The sequence below is a fragment of the Nomascus leucogenys genome, chromosome 9 (genome assembly GCF_006542625.1).
Source record: "Nomascus leucogenys isolate Asia chromosome 9, Asia_NLE_v1, whole genome shotgun sequence".
In the NCBI taxonomy this organism is placed as follows: domain Eukaryota; kingdom Metazoa; phylum Chordata; class Mammalia; order Primates; family Hylobatidae; genus Nomascus; species Nomascus leucogenys.
In genome coordinates, this window is record NC_044389.1 from 79,942,716 (window position 1) to 79,969,745 (window position 27,030).

A 27,030-nucleotide genomic window follows, 5' to 3' on the forward strand; every position below is an offset into this window, starting at 1 on the left:
GCTACATTTAATCATTAACACTGGATATTTTCTTTTTAATTTTAGCTGTTGTAGTAGGTGTGTAATGTGGTTTTAATTTTGCATTTCCCTGTGACTAATAATGTTAAATACCTTTCTATATACCTATTTGTTGTTTATAGCCTTCTGTGAAATGCCTGTTCAAATATTTTGTTTACTTTAATTAGTTTTTGCCTTCTTATTATTGAGCTATAGGTATTTTTAACATACTCTGGTTACAATCCTGAATAAGCTGTATGTTTTTAAAACATTTTTTCCCAGGATAAGGCTTGTTTTATTATTTTCTCTAAGATTTCTTTTGAAGAGAATTTTTAAAAATTCAATGTGGTCAAAATTATCAACTTTTTATTGTGTGGTTCAAAATTTTGGCTTTGCCTAAGGACACAAAGATTTCCTACTAGGATTTCATTTTCAATAAGTTTATAGTTTTAGTACTTACATTTATATCTCAGAGCTATTTCAAGTTTAATTGTTTTACATGACATGACATAGAGAAAAAACACATGTTTTGGCATACCAATATAAAGTTATTATAGCAATATTTGTTGAAAATATTTCCCATTTTCTATTGAATAACTTTAGCATCTATGTAAAAAATTAACAGACCATCTACAAAAGTCAATTTTCGAACTCTGAATTCTGCTTCCCCTATCTACATGTCTATCTTATATAATATCCAAACTATTTTGATATCTGTAATTACACTGTATAATCTTGAAATTAAGTCCTAAATATTTGGAATTTTATTCACAATTGTCTTGGCTATTTTGAGTAATTTGTATTTCCACACAAATTTTAGAATCAGCTTGGCAATTTCTGAAAAAGAAGCTTGCTGGTCTTTCTATTGTGTTTCATCTGTAGACCAATTTGGAGAGAATTCACATTGCATCTTCTAATCTATTAATAAAGTATAAAGATTTATTAAGAATGTTAAAGATTTTCTCACCAATGTTTTGTATTTTGCAGCATACAGGTCTAACATGTTTTGTTAAATGTATCCCTAAGATTTTTATACATTCTGATGCTATTATCAGTGGCACAATTTCAAGTTCAAATTTCAACATTTCTTGATGAGTATTTAGAAACACAATTAATTTTTGAACATTGACCTTATAACTGTGACATTGAAAAATTCACTTATTAATTCTAGTGTCTTCTTTGTAAGCTTGTTTTATTTTTCCACATAGACTTTTATTTTTGTCTGTGAAAAAAAGACAGTTTTACTACTTCTTTTCCAACCAGTATGCTTATATTTTTCTTGCCGTATTAAAGTGGCTAGGAACTCCAGTGCCATGTTGAATAGATGTGAACACAGTCACCCTTGTCTTGCTTCTCATTTGAGGGCAAAAACAGTCTTTCATCAATAAATACATTGGTCTGTAATCTTTTCATATAAATCATTTATCAGCTTGAAAATGAGTCTATTTCTAGTTGGCTGCTAATTTTTATCATAAATGTATTTAAACTTGTCAGTTTTTTTGGTATCTTTTAAGATAATCATATTTTTTTTTCTTTTTTAACCCACGACTATGTTATAAATTACACTGAGTGATTTTTCAAATGTTAAAAATTCTTGCATTCTTGGACAAATCCCATTTAGTCATAATGTATTATTCTTTTGTATGTTATTGAATATGATTTAAACAGTTTTTGAAAAAAAAGGTTTGGATCTATGTTAAAAAAGATATTGGTCTCTAGTTTTCTTTAATTAACAGCAAAAAATGATATAAAAAGTGAAGGGAGAAATATTCAAAGAAATAGCATAAAGAAAAAACAAAAACTTCAGGAAATATTGGACACACTTACAGAAATGCGAAATGCTCTGGGATGTCTAAGCAATAAAATTGAATGAGTAGAATAAAGAAATTCAGAGCTCAAAGACAAAGTCTTCTAATTAAACCAATCCAATATAGACAAAGAAAAAAGAATAAGAAAATATGTACAAAGCCTCCTAGAAGTCTGGGATATGTTAAACAACCAAACTAAGAATAATTGGTTTTCCAGAGGAAGGAGAGAAATCTAAAAGTTTGGCAAACATATTTGGGGGAAAAATCAAAGAAAACTTCCCTGGCCTTGCTAGAGACCTAGATAACAAAATACAAGAAGTACAAAGAACTTCTGGGGAATTCATTGCAAAAAGATCATTACCTAGGTACACTGTCATCAGGTTATCTAAAGTTAAGATAAAGGAAAGTATCTTAAGAGCTATGAGACAGAAACACCAGGTAATCTATGAAAGAAAACCTATCAGATTAACAGCAGATTTATCAGCAGAAACCCTACAAGCTAGAAGGGATTGGGGTCCTATCTTCAGCCTCCTCAAACAAAACAATTATTAGCCAAGAATTTTGTATCTAGCAAAACTAAGCATCATATACGAAGAAAAGATACAGTCTTTTTCAGACAAACAAATGCTGAGAAATTTGCCACCACCAAGCCATCACTACAAGAACTGCTAAAAGGAGCTCTAAATCTTGAAACAAATTCTGGAAACACATCAAAACAGGACCTCTTTAAAGCATAAATCAGACAGGACTTATAAAACAAAAATACAATTTGAAAAGCAAAAACAGAAACCAAAAACCAAGGTACACAGGCAACAAATACCATGATGAATGGAATGGTACCTCACATCTCAATACTAACATTGAATACACATGGCATAAATGCTCCACTTACAAGATACAGAACTGCAGAATGGATAAGAACTCACCAACCAACTATCTGCTGCCTTCAGGAGACTCACCTAACACATAAGAACTCACATAAACTTAAAGTAAAGGGATAGAAAAAGACATTTCCTGCAAATGGACACTAAAAAGCCAGCAGGGGTAGCTATTCTTATGTAAGACAAAACAAACTTTAAGGCAACAGCAGTTAAAAAGAACAAAGAGGGACATTATATAATGGTAAAAAGGCCTTGTCTAACAGGAAAATATCATAATCCTAAACATATATGCACATAACACTGGAGCTCCCAAATTTATAAAACAATTACTACTAGACCTAAGAAATGAGATAGACAGCAACACAATAATAGTGGGGGACTTCAATATTCCACTGACAGCATTAGACAGATCATGAAGACATACAGTCAACAAAGAAACAATGGATTTGAACTATACCATGAAACAAATGGGCTTAACAGATATATACAGAACTTTCCATCCAATAACTGCAGAATACACATTTGTATTCAAGAGCGCATGGAACTTTCTCCAAGATAGATCATATGATAGGCCATAAAACAAGCCTCATTAAATTTAAGAAATTTGAAATTATATCAAGCACTCTCTCAGACCACAGTGGAATAAAACTGGAAATCACATCCAAAAGGAACCTTCAAAACCATGCAAATACATGGCAATTAAATAACCTGCTCCTGAATGAGCATTGGGTCAAAAACTAACTCAAGTTGGAAATTAAAACATTCTTCAAACTGAATGACAATAATGACACAACCTATCAAAACCTCTGGGATACAGCAAAGGTGGTGCTAGGAGGAAAGTTCATAGCCCTAAATGCCTCCATTAAAAAGACTGAAAGAGCACAGACATTTTAAGGTCATACATCAAAGAACTAGAGAAACAAGAACAAGAAAACGCAAACCCAGCAGAAGAAAGGAAATATGAAAATCAGAGCAGAAATAAATTAAATTGAAACAAAAAAATACAAAATATAAATGAAGCAAAAAGCTGGTTCTTTGAAAAGATAAATAAAATTGAAAGATCATTAGCAAGATTAGTGAAGAAGAGAGAAAATCGAAATAACCTCATTAAGAAATAAAACAGGAGATATTACAACTGACACCACTGAAATACAAAAGATCATTCAAGGCTACTATGAAAACTTTTAAGCATATCAAATAGAAAACCTAGAAAAGATAAATGAATTACTGGAAAAATACAATTCTCCTAGCTTAAATCAGGAAGAATTAGATACTCTGAACACACCAATAACAAGCAGTGGGATTGAAATGGTAATTTAAAAATTACCAACAAAAAAAGTCCAGGACCAGACGAATTCACAGCAGAATTCTACTAGACATCCAAAGAAGAATTGGTACCAATCCTTTTGACACTATTCCACAAGATAGAGAAAGAGGGAACCCTACCTAATTCATTCTATGAGGCCAGCATCACCTTAATACCAACTGGGAAAGGATATAACAAAAAAAGAAAATTACAGACCAATATCCCTGATGAACATAGATGCTAAAATCCTTAACAAAATACTAGCTAACAAAATCCAACAACACATCAAAAAGATAATCCACCATGATCAAGTGGGTTTCACACCAGGGATGCAGGGATGGTTTGATATACACAAGTCAATAAATGTGATACACCACATAAACAGAATTAGAAACAAAAATCACATGATCATTTCACTAGATGCAGAAAAAGCATTTGACAAAAATCCAGCATCCCTTGATTAAAATGCTCAGCAAAATCAGCACACAAGGGACATATCTCAATTTAATAAAAACTGTCTCTTACAAAGCCATAGCCAACATAATATTGAATGGGGAAAAGTCAAAAGCCTTCCCTCTGAGAACTGGAACAAGAGAAGGATGTCCACTCTCACCACTCCACTTCAATGTAGTACTGGAAAGTCCTAGCCAGAGCAATCAGACAAGATAAAGAAATAATGGGCATCCAAATCAGCAAAGAGGAAGTTAAACTGTCACTGTTTGCTGATGATATGATTGTTTACCTCAAAAACTCTAAAGACTCCTCCAGAAAGCTCCTAGAACTCGTAAAAGAATTCGACAACATTTCTGGATACAAGATTAATGTACACAAATCAGTAGCTCTTCTATACACCAACAGCGGCCAAGTGCAGAATCAAATGATGAACTAAACCCCTTTTACAATAGCTGCAAAAAACAAAAAACAAAAAACTTAGGAATATACTTCACTAAGGAGGCAGAAGACCTCTACAAGGAAAACTGCAGAACACTGATGAAGGAAATCATAAATAACCCAAACAAATGGAAACATATCCCATGCTCATGGATGGATAGAATCAATATTGCGAAAATGACCATACTGACAAAAGCAATCTACAAATTCAATGCAATCCCCATCAAAATACCACCATCATTCTTCACAGAATTATAAAAAAAAATTAAAATTCATATGGAGCCTACATAACCAAAGCAAGACTAAGCAAACAGAACAAACCTGGAGGCATCACACTACCTGATTTCAAACTATACTTTAAGGCCATAGTCACCAAAACAGCATGGTACTGGTATAGAAATGGGCACATAGACCAATGGAACAGAATAGAGATCCCAGAAATAAACCCAAATACTTACAGCCAACTTGTCTTCAACAAAGCAAACAAAAACTAGTGAAAAGACACCCTTTTCAACAAATAGTGCTGGGATAATTGCCCAGCCATATGTAGGAGAATGAAAATGGATCCTCATCTCTAACCTTACACAAAAATCAACTCAAGATTGATTAAGGACTTACATTTAAGACCTAAAACAAAAAATTCTAGAAGATAATAGACATTGGCTTAGGCAAGGATTTTATGACCAAGAACCCAAAAGCAAATGCAATAAAAAAAGAATAAATAACTGGGACTTAATTAAACTAAAGAGCTTTTGCATGGCAAAAGGAACAGTCACCAGAGTAAAGAGACAACCCATAGAGTGGGAGAAAATTGTCACAATCTATACATCTGACAAAGGACTAATATCCAGAGTCTACAATTAACTCAAACAAATCAGCAAGAAAAAAAATCCCATCAAAAAGTGGGCTAAGAACATGAATAGACAATACCCAAAACAAGATATACAAATGACCAACAAACATGAAAAAATGTTCAACATCACTAATGATCAGGGAAATGCATATCAAAACCACAGTGCAATACCACCTACTCCTGCAAGAATGACCATAATCAAAAAATCAAAAAACAGTAAATGTTGGCATGGATGCAGTGAACAGGGAACACTTCTACACTGCTGGTGGGAATGTAAATTAGTACAGCCACTATGGAAAACAGTGTGGAGATTCCTTAAAGAACTAAAAGTAGAACTACCATTTGATCCAGCAATCCCATGACTGAGTATCTACCCTGAAGAAAAGTCATTATATGAAAAAGATACGTGCACATGCATGTTTATATCAGCACAATTCACAATTGCAAAATCATGGAACCAACCCAAATGCCCAATAATCAACGAGTGGATAAAGAAACTGTGGGATACACACACACACACACACACACACACACATACACACACACACAATGGAATACTACTCAGCCATAAAAAAGAATGAATTAACACATTTTCTGTGACCTGGATGAGATTGGAGACTATTATTCTAAGTGAAGCAATTCAGGAATGGAAAACCAAACACTATATGTTCTCACTGACATGTGGGAGCTAAGCTATGAGGATGCAAAGGCATAAGAATGATGCAAAGGCATAAGAATGATACAATGGACTTTGGGGACTTGGGAGGAAGGGTGGGAATTGGGGGAGGGACAAAAGACTACAAATAGGGTGCAGTGTATACTTAACTCATATAACCAAATACCACCTGTCTATACTCCAATAACCTATGGAAAAAAAAAAACCCAGACCAGGAAGACTACATATGGTATTATTTCATTTTAATGAACTTCTAGAAAAGGAAAAATATAACTATAGAAACCAGAAGTGGCTGTTACAGGTAAGGGGTCACAGAAAGGAAACCTATAGTAATAAGAGGTGATGAAAATGATCTATTACACAATATAACTATCAAAATTCAATCAAATTGAACCTTTAAATTTAGTTTTAAAAATTTTATGTAAAACATACTTCAATAAAGCTAAGAAACAAACTAAATTCTTTGATGATATTTATGTCTATTGAAGAAATGAAAACTGCTATTAGAAAAAATATATTTTATTATTTCCAACACACCATTTTTTTAACTTCTTAACATCTCTAAAATTAGAATGCATGTTACACTTCATGGTTTCTTAAAATCAGAGTATTTTTCTTTCTGAATGCCATGTAAAATGAGGCTTTTTACACTTGATGGTATATTAGATTCAATAAATTATAGCAATACTAATAGTTGGATTAAGTTTACTATGTCATGTTTATACCATCCGTGTTTAAGAATTGAATACTTTGGGCTACATTCAAAACTGCACTATTCCATTAATGGTACATAAAAACACAAATCTTATAAATGACTTAAAAAAAGCTATAAACGAGTAAAATGCACCAATTTACAGGAAAATTTATTGTTTATTAGTAAAAGGTCATAAAAAGTAATTTGCAATTTATTTTAATTATATAATATTTCAAAATTAGAGAAAATACAGGTGTAATATAAAATAAACCTATGTATTTATCACCTATAATTATCAAAATTGCCATTTAGAAAAAGATATACAATTCCATCCCCTCCCTTCTTTTCTTTTTCCACAGAAATAACTACAATTCTGAAGTTGTTACATGTTCTTCACACTTATGTTCTCATAGTTTGTATTCAAGAAATAACTAAGTATGGGCCTTAATATAATGGAATATAATCTAATCATCAAGATAAATGAACCAAATCTACATTTATCTACAGAGATTATTCTTGAAAACTTACCTTAAGAGAAAAACCAAGTAATGAATGTATAATAACAATAACGAAGTACTTCAGGCTATTTTCTACGTGCTAGACATTGTTCTAAGCACTTTAAATATATTAATTTAATCTCAAGAAAAGTCCTAAGAGTTATCCCAGTTTACAGATGAGAAAAATGAGGAACAGAAAGATTAAGTATTTTGCTGAAGATCAAACAGTAATTTATTTACATGCAATCTGTCCCTAAAATAAACTCTTACCCACTCTATTATGTGTAAATATAGTATTGTTCTTAACTGCTCTAACAAATAGACAAAATAGAAATTTATGTCTCACTCAAATAGTAGTGAAGAATCAATGTTTCTGGCCAGCAAGGTAAAGTAGGTGAGAGGAGTGGGTAAGTGGGCAGTCTTTCAGAAATCCAGACTCATAGCAAATCAGCCATTTTCAAAAACTGGCTTCCAAGATCTCTGGCAATCCCAGTTAAACAGAAAGAGAAAATACATAGAGGACAAAACAAATAATGTTTAAGAATCAGGCCTGGAAGTGACAGACATCATTTCCACTTACATTGCAATAACTAGAATTCAGTTGTTCATCTACAGTAACTATATGATGGTCAGGATTACATGGTCTAGCTGATGGCAAGTCAGAAACAGTGATGGGTCTGAGATGTTACCCTACTTTCACATTTATATATTGACAAATAGATAGACAGATAGATAGTGATATGGTTTGCCTGTGTCCCCACCCAAATCTCATCTTGAATTGTAACTCCCACAATTCCCACAGTTCATGGGAAGAACCCGGTGGGAGGTAATTGAATCATGGGGGTGGGTCTTTCCCATGCTGTTTTCATGATAGTGAATAAGTCTCATGAGATCTGATGGTTTTAAAAACAACAATTTCCCTGCACGAGCTCTCTCTCTTTGCCTGGGGTCATCCATGTAAAATGTGACTTGCACCTCCTTGCCTTCCATCATGATTGTGAGGCCTCCACACCCATTTGGAACTGTAAGTACATTAGACCTCTTTCTTTTATAAATTGCCCAGTCTCAGGCATGTCGTTATTGGCATTGTGAAAACAGGCTAATACAGATGTATTAGATAGACAGAGAGACAGATAAATCAATACTAGTAGAAATATCAGGCATCTGGGTCAGAAATCAGAGGTTTATTTTCTTACAATTACAGCAGCCAGAGTAACATTGTAGCACTGGTCCCCCAAGGCTAGTACCACCTAGGTGACCAGATGAGAGGTTACATATAGTCAAAGAGATAGTTCCACACATATGCCAAGATTGTACTGTGGAAGAGAGACTCTGAAAATATGGATCTAGGGGCTTATATAGTAGAGGGACAGTTGTCTCTCCTTCCCTCTTAAATGAAGGGAGGACAACCTTTTATTCCTAATGTAAGCATATTCACCTTGGGAAGAAAAGGGAAAGAATTTTGAGTTCTTATACTTTGAATGTAAATATGCTTCTAGATGGAAAATAACACTAGCATCTCTAAGTTTACCACTCGGGGTTTTCTCTTCATTTGAAATGTAAACATACAGGGAAATAATTCTCTTATTTCCTTCAAAAGTCTCCTGAAGAGGGTGAAGGTCCCTACCCTGAAATGTAAGTGTTTGGCTCTGGGTAAATTAGGAGAAATCTTAATCTCTAGATGGGATCAACTGACTACAATTAAGGAGACAAAAGATTGCAGATCTAGTATCCATACTATATGAAGAGAACTTTTTTTTTTCTGGGGGAAATAAAGCAAACATTATCTTCATAGTGTATCAATGTCTGTCTTTTAGATGGTCAAGACCTCATAGCAACACCAAGAAATCCAGGGAAGATTTATTTTCCCACCTCTGTGTTGGCTCAAGAAGAAAAGAATAGATTTCAATGGCAGCTAGTATAGTATTATCTAGAAATATAATTTGTAAATTTTTAAAAAATACAATCCAATATTACACATTGGTTATAGATACATAAATATGATACTGTTGATATTGATATTCCCACTCCTGCCCCCATTTATTCTAATTTATGACAGGCTGATTTCCACATTTTCCACCCTCATCATTCTACATAACCTGTTCTTGCTAAGACCACCAATAGTCCCCTACTTGGCAAAGCCAATGAGTTCTTACAGTCTTCTTTCTACTTAACCTCTCTTCAGCCATTGGCAATATTAATTATTCCCTCTCTCTCTTCCTAATTTCCAGGCCATTACTTATATTCTACTACTCTGTTTGCCACTTTATTAGATTCTCTTCCACCATCCCTCCAAAAAATGATAGCCATTCTCAGCCTCTATCTGTACATTCCCACTAAGTAATTGGTTACATTATAGAGACTCTAGGATAACTGTTTTTAAAAACTCAGTGAAGGAGTACTCACTTCCATGTATCTCCTGGTTTCACTGTTATAATTGAAGTAACAACACAAAACAGTTCACAGTTAAAATACTGTCTGCACGTATAGGTTGGTACCAAATAGGCAACATGCAGCATGAAATATGAAAACTAACATGCCAATTTCCACTGCCCCTTTTCTGTGTTCCTAACCTTTAACACCTCTAAACATCTCTCCTTCAAAGAGCTTAGATTTAGGACTTTCCATATCCTTTCTCTTTTCTGATGTTGAAGTTCCCATTTCCTAAACACCAATCATTGGCAAAAAGCACACAATTAAACCTATTAAAAGGCAAGTAAATATGTAGCTAAACCCATTTTCAGCATAAGGAATTTAGTTAATATGACCTCAGTTTACTCAGCAAATGCATTATTTTATTCTCTTTCTGATTCACTAACTTGCAATTTTTTGGATTTTTTTTTCCTAATTTTCATACTTAGGATTATTGTCTTTCTTAACATATTCTAACTCTGGTGAGGTGTTAATCTCATCTTGGCTGAGACCTAAGTCCACCATTTCAAATTCTGGCAGAAAATTTTCGTTTAAAGTTACTCCAAACCCATACTCCCTGATACGGATAACTTTAAAAGAAAGTTACGCCACAGAAAGCCCACATATTGGCAATCTTGGGCTTTTTTACCCAAGGAGGAAACAACTTGCCCTCAGCTTCTTAATTTTCCTCTTTAAAATCCAAAAGATGTTAAATAAATTTCCAGCTTCTTCTTACCTCATCCCCCCAACAGCATTAGATTACCCACCTCAAAGAACTTATTCCTTTTTAAAGTTATCAAACATTTATTTGGTAAAATTTGGGCACCAAATGCTCTGTAGTTGGTGCCAGAGTTACAGAAATGCAGAAGACATAGCAGAGAGTATCAAAAAGGGTCACTGGGCAGAAGCTATACATAGAAAGAAATGGCCTCTCAGAGGAGATAAAGCATCAGCTGAATCTTTGAATAATAAACAGGCATTATAATAGTTTATATGAAGAAAGGATAGGAGGATACTTAGCATGAAAGCAAGAGTACATGCAAAGGCACAGAGACTTAAGAAGGCATGATACCCTTAACTAAAGATTTTAACTTATAGCTAAAGAGTGGTGCAAGTGTAAGGAAGCAAGTCAGATAGGTAGGCAAAAGAAAGCTTACAATACTCTCTGTATAATGTGAAAACAAGTGTGAAATTTATTCTGAAAGCACAGAAAACCTAATGGACAATTTGAGAAGAAAAGTAACATGATCAGATTTGCAAAGAACTCTTGAGTGGCAATGATGAAGATGAACTCAATGGGACAATGATAATGAAAGCAAGCAATTAAAAGGCAAGGGGATAGTGAAGAGAATAAATAGTGCCCTAGGATAAATGGGTAAAATTTGTACCAACTTTATCATTACATGTAAAGAATACTTTCATGGTGACTAGTAGCCCATAAAGTACGATTTACAATGCTATAGCAATTTTCTCTTTAAAGCACTCAGTGCACACCTAGATGGTCATCTGGTAAGAATGGTGCTGAATATAAGGTAGATACAAATCTAAAAAATATTTACATTAAAAATTTTCCCTGGTGCCAAAGGGAAGAGAACTCCTTTCCCACCCATCGAAGAACTACTTGTCTTCTATTAGAACACCGGAAATTGTAAAATGTTTTTTTCTATCTCTTTGAGATATATGCAAATCTTTCTAAAATTCAATGAGCCTCTTGCCAGTTTTGATCCCAGGAATGTCTTTCATGGGGACCTCTGAAAACATCTTTTTTGAAATATAAACATCAAGGAGGGGGGCACTCTTTCTCCCTGACTCCTCAGAAGTTTAAGCCTAGATATTTGACTCCAAGATGTAACTTCCTGTTTGTTGAAAACATGCAAGTTTAATTTTTTCTTTGAATGGAAACATTTAAACATACAATCCAACATGTATGTAATGGATTGCATCAGCTTGACTATAGAAAATAATTAGATTCCTTTGTTCTCTGCCATCTCTTAAGGGATTGCCTAGAATGTGAATTGCAGTCAGTTGAATGCTCATTCAATGGTAAAAACGGTTTTTTTTTTCTATATTTGTGAGGAGAAATTTGGGGGTTGGCAGATTTTATATTTTATTATATTTCCATCAGAAGAAGAGATTCTTGCAATGTATAGGATACTAAATTGAATAACTTATGAGACTATATCATTATAACACCCAATGAGGTTAGAAGTTCAAATATCTATACTAATGTGTTGTACTATATATTTTGGAAGGTTGTATTTCTAAGATGGCCACATCAAAATCTCCCATTCCTAATCTTCTCCTGAAATGTGACCTTAGCACTCTCCAGTCAAGAGCTAGAGTCTGTTTTTCCCTTTGAATCTAGAATGCCCTCAGGGACTGTTTTGACAAAGAACATGGCAAAAGTAATGTCCTGAGATTTCTGATCCCAGGCCTTAAGAAGGCCTGAAAACATCCATTTTTCAGTTCTCAGTAGTACTGAGTCATCCTATAATATGTCTAGCTACTTTGCAGGATAGGCCACCTAGAGACCAAGAGACATTTAGCCTGTATAGAAAGAGTAAAACGTCAGTTATTACAGCCTCCAAACTGAACAGTGAAACGCAGCCACAAGAATAACACTGGTAAGACCCTGAGGAAAAAGCAAAACAAAACAGAACCCAGCCCAGCCGTTACTGAGGAAGTGTATACAAATAAACTGGTTATTGTTATTGTTTGAAGTTACTAACTTTTGATGTAGTTTGTAGTGCAGCAATGGACAACTAAAACATAATTAATATCTGGAAGCGGGATGCTGCTGTAATAGAAACCTAAAACATGTAGCATTGACTTTGGGAATTGTTAGTGGGAACACGTCTAAAGTTATTCAAGGAGAATATGAGTGGAGTTTTAAGGCACGTGAGAAAACTGCTATTGCCTGCAACAGATAAAATTATAGAAAAAAAGGGATATACAAGTTATTATATGCTGCTAGCACAGCAAAATTAGCAAAAGTATGGCCAGGAATAACATGGAATATTAAAAGTGTACCCAATGTACTTAGTTCTGGCTAAGATTTTCATACAAAATGCTGTAAGTGCCAAGTGTCTTATTTTGGATTCCCACGATAAAATACATAAGAAACGAGAAGTACTAAAGGAGATATTGTTCCATTTTCAAGCAGAATTTGGTGAAAATATTAAAAAGCCAGTATTTGCTGAGATCAAAGATGAAATTGTTTTTCCTCCTTGGTCACCCCCTAACAAACAACTACCTTAGTGAAAAAGGACTCTTTGCAAAAATGGAATCCATAATGTTTCAGGAGTAAATATCAAATCAAAGGTCTACGGTGAAATCCTTTGATAAGTTGTTAAACAGATTTAACAAGATGCCCCATAGAACATTTTAGCTAGACAAATGGGCTTCTATCAGTCCTAAGGAATTTCTTAATGACTCAACTTTGATTCAACACAAAAAACTTCTAAGAAAATTGTCCCACAGAACCCTGAAGTATAGCAGAGACAAGCTTATCTCAAAGAGATTTGGGGGTATGAATTATGTCAAAGGGAGTAAATTTATAATTTGGTACCTAGAAAATCTACGAGGTTTTAAAATAACATATATCCATGAGCTGAAGAGATACAGACATTTTAAAATTAAAAAGTTGCCTTTTTGCCTCCAAATTCCTTCAGGCAGGTAGCATGCTGAGAAGCTTTTCAGTTGCTCATAAATGCCTTTCTCACAGAAAATGAACATTTACTTAGTGGGAAGAGCGAAGAACAACAAAGAAGCAATCCAGGGGAGCAGAACTGCCCTAATCAAAGAACTCACAAATTCATTTGCCTGGCTGAATTTTAGAATTGCTGTGGACCTGTAATGTTTATGTGCCTACAGCTCTGCTCTCTTTTACTTATATGTGTCTAGAAGTCATCTTGTCTTTGTCTCCACATTATATGTTTGATAAATGGAGGGCAAATAAATTAACTTCCTGGTTTGCCTTTGGACTAAGAGAAGCTACGTCCAAGTAGCTGATCCTGAGGTACCAGCCCTGGGAAGCATCATTCAGAAATAGATATGACTTAAATTATGAGATGATAGACTTAAAGCAAATGCTGTAATGGGATGAGAGTTTTGAGGAAGACGTAAGGATTTTTTTTTTTTGTGGGACATATTTTAATATTTATAACCAGGAAGCAAACAGTGGTCAAAGATGGCTACAACAATATCTTTTATTCCACAAGCTTTTACACAATGTGACATTAGCATTTTGCCATCATAATAATTAAATGTATGGAATGATGCAACATTAAGAAAATACATACGCCACATACTTACATTGTCTTCCTAAATCCTAAATTAAATGACACCTATTGCTGATAAAATAAAAAAGAAAAAATGATAATGTAAAATAATTAACAAATGTTTCTGATGTAGCTAACAAATGACAGTGTTTCCATTAATCTCTGTAACATAAATCTTCAGACCTCATATTTTAGTGTTTCAGAGACCAATTGAATATCTATATTGAATATAGATATATAATAAACATTTTAAAAGGCAAATAAATTGTGACAGAACATATAGTTCTTCTGGTTGAGTCCTTTTCGTTTTGTACATAGAATATTTCTTATTCTGCTTTTATTTTTCCTTTCCTTTATCCTATTATTCCTAGTAGTTTATTCCTATTTTCTTTTTTAAGTCACCAAATTTTATTTATGCAATTCTTTCTGCCTAAGCTAAGGTACAGCATAAAACCTAATATCTAAAAACACAAGACATCAGTTTGTAATGCTCAAATATCAAATTAAATATTAGAAATGAAATATTAGCCTTAAAACCACCACACAAATTTTTTGTATAGTATTCGTTTTTATGTGACAAGCTACTCTTTCTGAATTTGCTTTCTAGTATTGCATTTAGTGTTCAGATTCTATAAGGCAATAAATATAAGGGAGTAATATATTATGCAGTTCAGTTTGAAAAAATAGATCTCAAAAACTAAATAAATGCAGGTAAACTCTATGTTAATTATCTGTATTTACAGTGTTCAAAGGAAACTCAGTTTCTTGGTAGTCAAGCAACTTATTTTGCCAAATATTATAATTTTAAATGTTTGGGAAAGGGATGGTCAAGACAAAAAAAAAAACAAACAAAAAACAGAACTACAAAGTAAGCCAAATTCTAAAATTTTAACTTTCCATTGAAATTCTACATAAGAAGTTTGGTAAAATAAAATAAAATAAGTAAATAAATGGCTGAATTAATTTATTGAGCTTATTAACATCTGTATGTATCAGTAAGTAGCTATTATCCACAAGAATCTAAATATTTGCTGGTTTTTTTTCTTAAATTTTACTATTGTGAGAAGAGAGAACTGCTTTTTGTGCTTCCAAGTTTCATGAGTACACCAAACAAATACTCCAAAATGATTTACACATACAAACATGCATAAATATGCTGAAAGTCAATGACAACCAATGTGTCTTATAAATTAGATGACTAACACTTTAATAAAGGCAAAATATTTAGTAATATCATTTTCAGCAATTTTATTGTATTGCCTTAAACCTAAAAACATCTTAAAATAACCTATTTATATGCCCCCCAAAAGTATTTTCAATAAGAATATATCGTAAAAAGAATAGTAAAAATAACTTGCAATTTTTCATTTGCTTTTTAGCAATTATAAGTACTTGCCTAGGTCAATATGGAGTTCTAACAGTTGAACAGAATGTCCTTTGTATCCCTAGGCAGACAAAATAGAGCTGCCTCAGGGAAAAGAATTTATTAAACACACTCCCCAAGACACATGCTGAACTCAAAATTACACAGCATGCATCTAGTCTCAAAGATTGTGATTTGCTTTTCAGTCAAATGTTTCCCGCTGCTAGAAAAAATGTAAGCTTTGTTTCATGAAAAGCTTTAACCTGAGAATTACTGCACTGCCATGGTTACCCAGCAAAATAGATTGCATAACCTAGATGGTAGCAAGAAAACATTAGGTTTGGAAAATAAAATGATCTTCCTGTTGGAAAATCATAACGCGTGCCCCCTATGTTTGAGTAGGCATCTGTACAGTTTAGCCCATTCTCTCAGAAGCATCCTAACTCTGAAGGAAGTTCCCACAGAGCAATATGTGTATCCTGGCAGTGTGTGAATCATTTCTCTTATCTAATAATCTCCTACAAATGTACCTTTGGTTATGCTTTGACTTTGCTGAAGGGTGAGACTCACCATGGGGCATTCATTTTGTCTGCCAAGTATTTCTTCAGGAGTTGTTTGTTTTTCTGCTGTTATACTTTAGATAGAAGTTCATGACTCCATTAAAAAAGAGAAAATAATATCCATATTAAAATGCTATTAAAAATAATCAATTTTCCTGGTTAGTTCCATCTTTTCCCTTTTTTTTTGTTTTTAAAAAGCAGAAGATCCTGTGAGCATTTTACACAGGAAAAAAGAAGCATTATTAAAGCTGAGTTGTATAAGAAAAATAAGCATTCTTTAAAATACAAATGAGGAAATAGTTTTAAAATTTACTTATTCCTTTTACTTCTCAAGCATTAAAGAAAATCAAAACAAAATAACACAAGCAGGCAGCATATACACTTAGGACTACTTGCCATCTCAATCTAAGAAAAGCTAGAAAATAATTAGCAAAACTGTTGATTAAATACATCCTTTGCTACATGCCCAATTATAATCATTTCACTATAATGTGTAAGGGAATTAGTAACTTAATAAATGTCAATTATTTAACATTATTGATTATGTTACATAAACAAAATATGTGACCTCAATACAAATGCTTCAGTTAAGTTCTGGTATGACAGAAGAAGGCAATACTTTTCTCCCCATCATGTTTTCTAAGTTATTTTTTAAATTTTGAGAAATCATCTACCAACAGAAATCTCCCAATTAGTAGAGAAAGTTATACGTCTGTTATTTAAAATCTTTAGTTAAAATAAGCATACATTTCTGCCAATTTCGTTTTGTCAGCTAAAATTAATTTCAATTATCATACACTCAATATCAGATAATTACTTGGAAACTATGATTTAAAAATTGTTATGTTGAGTTAGAATTTTTAGAAAGGGTGGTAATACTGTAAGTGTCCATTCCATTATTTGCCTTCTGTTTGCAACACTTTTAGAGAATCTATTGGAGAAATGCATATGATTTCAAAATATTAATAAGGAAAACATAAATTAGCAAGTTATCAGCAACATTTTTCATCCTTTTCATATCTATATACACATTCTTCTGATGGCTACATTTTTCATTATCCCTAGGTTTTCTGTTATTTATTCCATTCTTATGTTATTGCCTCAATATAACTTACTAAGGCTGAGGCTTAACAAATTTTAATGATGACAGCCTGAGAACCAGTTCCCCTGACTGTGTGCAGGAAGTGGAACAGGAACAAGCAGCTATAGACAGCCCTTACTAAGTGAGCTCTAGTGAAAGATGAAAATTCAATAAGAACTTTTCTCTTTCCTGAAAACAAGGGTGTGTGATTAGGGCATTTGTTTAGTAAATTGAAGAATTTCAAGAAAGAAAAACGTAGTCTAGTCCCCATGAGTCCACTGTGGGTCAGGTAGGCTCTCATATAATGACTCAGTTTTTATTTCGGATGCAAACCATGCTGACCACCTTTAAATAGAGAACTTATTAATGAGGCATCATGTTGCTAGAGTGGCTGAAATATTTAAAGGTATGTGTCATTTTTATGTAAGATATTAAAAGAATTTTAATAAAAAGTCCATGTTCCTCAAATTTCATATTAAGTTTAAGATTTAGAAAAATCTCCCCATAAAGATCTGCTTTAGCATTTGAGAAAACTTACTTTTTTCTTAATTATATGTAATACTGTTGAATTTTGCTGTTATTTAATTATAAAAGCTTTTATATATCACAAAACAAGGATGTTCATGTTGAAACCAAAGAAAAGTGCATGATTATACAGTTTAGGCAAATGTTACTTAGAAATTTCCACAGTACAAATCTATAGCTGGAAAGGTAAAAAGCAACCTAAAAAAAAAAAAAATAATGATCTGGAAATCTGCAACAACTAGTTGCACATTTTAACTAAAATAAAAAAACAGGAAACAAAAATACAACAATAGCATGGATTGTTGATTTATTTTTAACTATTGCTTCATTAAAAAATAATATCTGGATTTCTTGCAAAGATAGCATAAAAACAGAAGTGAAAAATCTCTGTCCCACAATATTTAACAAAATAAAAAAAAGTAAAAACAACAACAAAACTCACAAACACAACCCAAATTATGAAAGGAGTACAACACAATATGCAGCCAGAAAAAGTAGAACACGAAAGCAAGAAAACAGATGATAGCACCATCATGCCTTGCCCCATCTCTCAAGAAGCCAGTACTTAAGGAATGATGAATCACAAAAATCCTGTAAATTCTCGTCAATACTCTGTAGTTTTGAGTGAACCTAACTGAGGGAGTGACTCATGAGCCCTAGGAAAATCAGGATAAGTCTAACTACAAACAACTTATGTAATACAGGGAAATATCAGCAGGAAAGTATCATCAAGAGTTTCTATCTTCAGGCACACTGTACTAAGTGTGCCTGAATAAAAGAGCAAAAAACCAAGGGATTGTCAGACTTTTAGATGGGACGAGAGTGCCCTGACATGGCAATTTATGAAACAATATGAAAAAGCCCACGTCTCATAGCATGAATTACATTCAGCTGCAGCTAAGGCATCACCCGTCCACAATTTATTTTTTCATTGATTTGTTTGTTTATTTGACCATTCTTTATTGGAAAACTGTTATGTAGCTGGCACTGTTCTAAGCACTGAGGAAATATGAGTGAACAAATCAGACAAAAATCTCTAGTTTTATGGAATTTACACTATAATAGAGACAGATATTAAAAACAAACTAAGTAAATTTCCTTTAATTTTCTTCATGGCATTGATCATGTTCTAATATAAATTTTATATTCACAGGATATCATATTCTTATTAGAGTATCATATTCTTATTAGAATATTTTAAATGGTATGAAGAAAATTAAAGGAGAAAAAAGAGATAGAAAAGTCCTGAGGGGAAAGGGGTTCCAATTTTTAATAGGATGGTCAGGGAAAGCCTCTGGGAGAAGGTGGCAAATGAACAAAGGCTGGAAGGAAGTGAGAGAATGAAATACGTAGATAGGTGGAGGTGGAGATTCCAGGCAGCAGAAACAGCTGGTGCAAGGGCAGGCATGAGAAACAGCCAGCTAGACAGGGCCACTTAGATGGGATGAGCTAGGTAGAGGTTAGTATTAAATAGAAGACGGGATAAAAGAGTAATTGGGCTGGGCCTGGAGGCAGGTCTATTGCATAGGCCTCATATCATTGTTGAGTATTTTAAGTTTTACATGCAGTGAGAAGTGAAGCCATGGAGAGTTTCAAACACAGGATACTCTTGATCTAACATATTTTAATTGGGCCATTCTGACTATGGTCTCAAAAATAGCAATAGGAGGGGCAAGAACAGAAGCAAGGGGACCAATTAGGAAGATATATCAATAATTCAGAGAAAAGATGATGACAGTGGTAGCAAAAGAGGTTATAAAAAGAGGCTGAAATGTGGATGTATTTGGAAAGTAGAGCTAATAGATTTTCTGACTGATTAGATGAGGGTGTAAAAGGAGTGAGTCAAATATGTCTGCAAAATTATACCTGGAAAATAGAAATGTAGACATTAATTGAGATGGGGAAGAATATTAAAGAAGCAAAAACTGTAAAAAAGATCAGGAGTTTGGCTCTGGATATGTAAATTTTGAAATGCCCATTAGACATTCAAATGGAGATTTGATGTGTGGAGTTTAGTGAAGAGAGCCTGACTGGAGATAAAATATAAGGTCTACTCAACATATGGATAGCATTTAAAGCTCTCACCAAGGTTGTGAGAAATAGAAAAGAGGAAGTTAAAAGGCAGGGCCTAAGAGCATTACAGCTTTAACAAGTTAAGAAGATCAGAAGGAACCAGAAAAGGAAACTGAAAATGGCTGGTCATTGAAACAGGATGGTGTCCTGGATGTCAAGGGCAGATGATTCAAGTAAGAATGAGTGTCAAGTGCTATGTTAAATATTGCTAATTAATAATCAGATAAGATGAGGACTGAGAATTGACCACCGAATTTAGCCACATGGTGATTACTGTTGGCCATGACAAGAGTGTTTTCTATGTAACGTAAAGAGTGAAGGCCTACTGAGTTGCAGGGAGAGTAAGAGGGAAAGAGTTGGGGCAACTAAATATAGAAAATATTTTAAGGAAGTTTGCGGTAAATGGAGACAGGGGTATGCAGCAATGACTGGAGAGAAACGTGATCAATCAAGCACTTTCAAAACTATGGCATGTAAGAACCTGTTTTTCTACTGCTGGGATCATCTAGAAGAGATAGAAAATGTTGATGATGGAGGGAGAGTGGGAAATGCTGAAGAGATGTCTTTGGGACCTGATCCAGTTCACAACTAGAGAGACCTTGGATACGTACAGGAAAGGTTCATGAATACTACCAAATATGCAAGCTAGAGAAAATATGTAGATCAAAATATCTAGCCTTCAAATATAGTAGTGTAGAGAAAATCGTCTTAAAAGGTGGAAAATGTGTCTAGGATAATTCAGTCACATAAAGTCAGTGCAGATACAAGATCTGAGCCAAGTTGCTCATTTTAAAACTTCAAAGAAATAGCATACATGAACTATGTAAACATATCGCAATAGGAAGAAAAAAAGGAAAAGAAGGATAAGGTTAGAGGTGGAAGAGAAAAAAAAAATAAAACATTATATATGGCAGGGCACAGTGGCACATGCCTGTAATTCTAGCACTTTGGGAGGTCCAGGTGGGCAGATTGCCTGAGCTTAACATGGTGAGACCACACCTTTATGGAAAAAAAAAATACACCAAGGAAATTAGCTGAGCATGGTGGCATATGCCTGTAGTCCTAGCTACATTGAGATTGAGGCAGGAGGATTGCTTGAGCCCAGGAGATCAAGGCTTCAGTGAGTTCGAGATCATGCCACTACATTCTAGCCTGGGTGACAAAGTGAGACCCTGTCTCAAAAAAAAAAAAAAAAAAAAAAAAAAGGAAAGAGTAAACAATAACATTATATGCAAAATAAGGACAAAGAACTACCTGCATGAAACATAATCCAAATACTAAAAGCATACTCTAGAGATCATTTTGAAATACAAAATAATTTGATAAGAGTAAGTAGAAGTCAATAAAGTGGATCACAGAGATGAGATGAAAGAGAACAAAAATGAGTTGAAATATAAGATTTCACAACTAAGAAAATTAATTGAGAACCAGAATAGTCAAATTGATTGGATAGATCAGAAATAGCAAGAAATAAGATAAACAAAATAAAAAGTCAAATAAGTGACACAAAGAAAAGATTCGAAGCAAATAAAGGAAATTCAGAGAAAAGGGAAATAGATTCTCATTGAGAGATGATAAATAGACACACAAAGATAATTGAATATATGAAAAACTTACTAGAAACACGAGTGAAATAAAAAATTTAAGGAATATAATATAGTAATATTTCTAAGACATGAGGATCTGAATCTGAAGAGGTTATATATCAGGAAAAATCTTTAACAGAATATTCAGAAATAACACAAATCATAATTAAATTATTGTGTGTCCCTGATAAAAAATACCTTAGGCAAACAGGCAGAAAAAACAAGTCAACTTCAAAAAGAAATTATTCAAGATGGCCTTAAATTTCATCACAGCAACATTCAATTCCAAAATACAGTGAAACACCGTCCTCCATTTTCTGATGGGGAAAACAATGTGTGGGTAAAAATTGTTATCCAGAAAGTTGACTTCCGACTATAAAGGCAAATGGCAATCATTCACAGGAGACAACTTAAAAGAGTATGCATGGGTGCTTGGATGGCTAAAAAGCAAACTAGTATTGAAATCCAGACAAACAAAAGATGGTTCAAAAATCAAGAATTCAAAAATTTAAAAAAATGAAATAGCCACACTTAGTAAAGAAATGGTGGTAAATATTGAATTCATTTAGGAAACTAGAGCAATCCATCTAGAAAAAAACAATAGAGTTGAAAGGCAGTCTTTAATATAAACCCTGACAAAAAAAATAATAGGAACAGACTGGAAAGTGGGAGGAATAGTAAAACATACAATTTATAGAGCAGGGAATAATTGCATGCAGATTAAATTGAAACACATAGTTTAAAACATTTAATTAATCACTGTTTTCTTGCCCCTTATGCTGTGAATAGCAATCTCTCTCTCTCTCTCATTCACTCTCTTACTTCCTCCCATTGAAGCTCGAAGCCTAGATCCATTAATACATTGACGATATAAATTTGTGATATTTAATTTTATTATCTTGTTTTTATTTATAAAGTAGTTATTTATAAAGAGATACTTCCTATATACTATTTGGTTATCCAAGGGATAGTTCAATTGTAATAGGATTATAAATATTTGATTATTTCCTTTTATTTACCTAGTTTTCAGGATGATTAATGGGATCGCTGAAATGATGTGTTAGAATGGCTCATACTGGCTCACGGACCAATTATTAAATTTTCAGAATCTCTATAAGCTAGTTATTCAAACATTGGTAGCTTAAAATCAGCCATTGTGGAAGTATTTACACCATGGAAATAGTCAAATGCTACGAACAGAATTTATGGATAACATATTTAATAATAAGTTAAATTTGTTTCCAGTGAGAAGACCGCATATTTTAAAATAATGCTTACTTTTAAAAAAGTACTCATTTGAAAACAAAATATCAGAAAAAAGAAAATATATTTAATATTTCAAAATGTACCAACTAATTCTTATTGCAGTCAATATTCTAGTGTATTTCCTTATATGTGTTTAGTATTTTTTTTTTTTCTTGACACAGAGTCTCATACTGTCACCCAGGCTGGAATGCAGTGGCACCATCTTGGCTCGCTGCAACCTCTGCCTCCCTTCCTGGGTTCAAGCAATTCTCCTGCCTAAGCCTCCCTGGTAGCTGGGATTATAGGTATGCACCACCATGGCCAGCTATTTTTTTTGTATTTTTTGTTGAGATGAGGTTTCACCATGTTGGCCAGGCTGGTCTCAAACATCTGACCTCAAGTGATCTGCCCACCTCAGCCTCCCAAAGTGCTGGGATTACAGGCATGAGCCACTGTGCCCAGCTAGTATGTATGTTTTTAAAAGTTAAAATGGAATTTGTAATTCTGATTTTTATGCTATAAATTATAATGCAAATATCTCCTTATGTTTAAATATACATTAAGTAGCATTTTAATTAGCTAATCCACAACATGGAAATAACAGAGTATGCAAATTGTCCTGAGTTTATGGAATACTTAAATACTTTAAAAATATATTTTCACATTCATATAAATATATTTTAAAAATATATTTAAATATTTTCAATAATTATTACCTGTTACCCCCTCTTTTCTGGTTATTTCCTTAAAATGTATCCTAGAATTTGGATTACATGGGAAAGGAATAGTAATGCTTTTAAAGTTTTTGTTATATATAACTAAAACTCATCTATAGTTTATAGTCTACTCAACTGATTCTAATTTTGACATCAAAATTACATTTCTGCATTTAAATAAACTTTATAGAACTTGTGGTAGGGAGAGAATGTGGGGGAAAAGAACAGCATTGGAAAATGAGAAAAATTTAAATAGTACCTATGGGAAATAATGTGAGAAAAATAACATCTCTTGTAGTTTTTAAATTCTAAGCTATGTTCCATATAACCAATTATTATATTCAGTTGAAAAATATATTTTCTTGTAAAACTTTCCACTCTTTAAAATCCTGAAGTCTGAATGTTCTATTTTCTCCATCTATAACATCTGAAACATAGGAAAACAACAACCCAAATCACACACAATGCAGCAGATAAGTAATGAAAGTGCTTATAAGGAATTTCCTATGAGAGTGTTAAAACGCACAAAAAGCAAAAAAAAAAAAAAAAAAAAAAAAAAGGGCTTGACATTATACTTAGAAATCCTTTTGTTTTACTAGAATGTCAAAAGAAAAACCTACTATGTCCCAGGGACTATTCAATGGCAACTGTGATGTAAATGTTTTGTTTTTTACAATTCTGAAAAAAAGTTATTGTTGTCACCATGGTACAGACAAGGCAAGCTCAACATTTGTAGCAATTAGGCTTGCCCAAATTGAAAGAACCAAAAAGTAGAAATCTGAAGACCAGGCACAAAAGGACAGTCACAAATGGTTGTCTGTTACAGTGGTATTCTTTTTTTCATTTAGATAATCTAAGTAGGCTCTTTAGCCTAGAAATAGCTAATAAAATAAGACTGAACCCAAATACCAATCCAACTTGAGGTCGAAGCATTTACTGAAGATGACCTCTAAGATATGTGAAGGAGCTAATGCTTTCATTTTTTTCTTTTGTCTTTTCATAGTTTGGAAAATCCTTGTATTTAAAATGACTCTAATCACCCCAAATGGCATTCCTACCATTTTTCATGATTACCCTCAGGTGCTGTTTGCTTACTATTGTCCCAATAATGAACAACTTCAGCAAATACGTACTTTTTAAGAAACTTAGTTTATCTAACCCAGAATATGAAAATAGAAGTTGATAGTCCTTGGCTGAAGATTTCTGGGGATATTGATTATTGAAAAATTAATAGAGAGAAAAGAGAAAAAAAAGGAAAGAGGGACTCCGAGACAAACAGGATTATAGAATGACAAAGGCAGATTTAATTGGATGCATGCTGGAGAATGCAAAGGTCCTAAGTTCTCAATGGCATTGTTTTGACTGCTATGCATTGAAATTGTGCACTGATATTGTCCTTATAATAAGCTATCTATTTTGAATATGTAATTTTGACACGTAGTGTGTAACAGTTGCATGTATTTTGAATAAACTACTTTATATTTTTTATTCCTTTTCTCAAAATGTAAAATTAACCTAACTACAGGTCAGTACTACTATATTGTGCAACGCCAGGAGGCATGTTGTATCCTAAGTGGTGGTCCTGACATTGTGCCAGTATATTAATTTATTAGTGGATATATTAGTGGCTTATCAACTAATTAATTATTATTTATTATGGATATTTAGTTGTACAATGGCTATCCTATGTATTTTCATTTCGAAGAGGTTTTTATATAAAATTGACTAGCTACTATTGTTACATAGTTTCAGCAGTCTCATGGTCTGAGGACCAGCAAGAATTCAGGACCAGAAAAGAGGAGACCAAAAAAAAAAAAAGCTTCAGGCTCTGTGTTAGATCTGTGGAAATGTAGGAGTGAGTGTGAACCAAACATAGCCTATGTTTACAAAAACTGCAAACTCACTTCAAGACAGCTTAGACACCGACCGGATTGAGGTAATCTGTCCTACTTTAGCTGCCTACAATAGAATAGTGTAAATTTTCTCTGAAGAAAGAAAATTGTTATCTAGAGACTCTACAATATTTTGTGGGCAATCTCTGGATTAACAAAAAGTTAATAGGCTGATCAAGAAATAGGATCAACAGTACAAAGATACATTAGAGACAAGGCTTACAGCTGGGACATGGAGGTTTAGATTGGAGGCGCCAACCTGAACTTCTACACATGCAAAGAAAATAGCTTTCAAAAACGAAGGCAGAATAGAGGCAATTCCAGACAAATAAAAACTGAAAAAATTGATGTCAATAAACTAAGTGAAAAATTAAAAGGTATTCTTTAGGAAGAAATAAAAAAACAACCATCCAAGTTGAAAACACAAATGGAAAGTGTTTTATATAGTTAAATCTAAATAAATAATGACTATAATAAATAATGACGTACATGGAGAATTAAAATGCATGACAAAAGTAATACCAATCATAAAAGGAACCATAGTATTCTAAACTCTTAGAATTGCCTAGAAAATGGCAAATAGACTAAGTTATATTAGACTCCAATAAGTTAAGATGCATGTTATGATCTGTAAATCACTAACAAAGTAGTATAAAATGTATAACTAATAAGCTAATAGAGAGAGAGAATGAATTAAAAAAAAAACGACCATTTCAAATGCAGCAAGAAAAAAGGAAAGCAAAGACAAAACGGAGCAACAGAATAAAAATAATACAAAGGAGAATGTAAATACAAATATATCAGTAAATATATTGTCGTAATATAATATGTAATCCAAACTTGAAAATCATAAGACTTGAATGTTTTTACAATCCAACTATATCCTGCTAATAAGAGACAAATTTTAAAGATAAGGACATAGGGCTGGGTGTGGTAGCATGTGCCTATCATCCCAGCTACTTGGGAGGCTGAGGCAGGAGGATGACTTGAGCCCAAGAGTTTGAAGTACTCTAACATAGTGAGATCCCTTCTCTAAAAAAACAAAAACAGAACAAAACAAACAGGACATCAAAAATTGAAAGAAAAAAGTTAGAACAAGTTAAACCATGAGGACACAAACCAAAATATCCAAGTAACTTTAACACCAGAATCATTAACATAAACCATAAAGAACAGTGAAGTTTTATTCTTGTCAGGCTCAATATTGCATCTTTGGCCCTAAATTATACATTGATATGGAGAAAGTGTTTATAGCAAATCATTACAACAAACCATTTTAATTTTTTCTAGCAACAACTGATAAGGGCTTGCATTAGGACAATAGAAGGAAAAGGAAGTAAAAGTGTGGAACATAAGATTCTGAATTATCTAATAATCTGTGTGGCAGTGTGTGGATAACTGCAAATCATTGATTCATTCACATGTACACTTTACCTTCCATACATCACAGATATAATGCTTGAGTTACTGAACCTAGAAACCCTATAGTCTTGAGCAGCAGCCCCCAATCTTTTTGGCACCAGGGACCAGTTTCGTGGAAGACAATTTTTCCACGGACTGGGGGTGGGAGAGATGGTTTCAGGACGAAACTGTTCCACCTCGGATCATCAGGCATTAGTTAGATTCTCACAAGGAGCACACAACCTAGATGCCTCGCATGTGCAGTTCACAATAGGGTTTGTGCCCCTGTATGT

General features: G+C 33.4%; 1 protein-coding gene and 1 long non-coding RNA gene across 2 annotated transcripts in view; one reads left to right on the forward strand and one right to left on the reverse strand.

Moving 5' to 3' along the window:
- The window catches only part of LOC105738231, a 51,961-nt gene extending 42,374 nt beyond the window's left edge, over positions 1 to 9,587 (forward strand). The window contains exons 4-5 of the long non-coding RNA XR_001113990.2: positions 9,204 to 9,238; positions 9,421 to 9,587. This is a non-coding gene — a long non-coding RNA (uncharacterized LOC105738231). The remainder of the gene's footprint in view (positions 1 to 9,203; positions 9,239 to 9,420) is intronic.
- STPG2 (sperm tail PG-rich repeat containing 2) overlaps positions 1 to 27,030 on the reverse strand; it is a 931,943-nt gene that overhangs the window by 306,589 nt on the left and 598,324 nt on the right. The window lies entirely within an intron of this gene.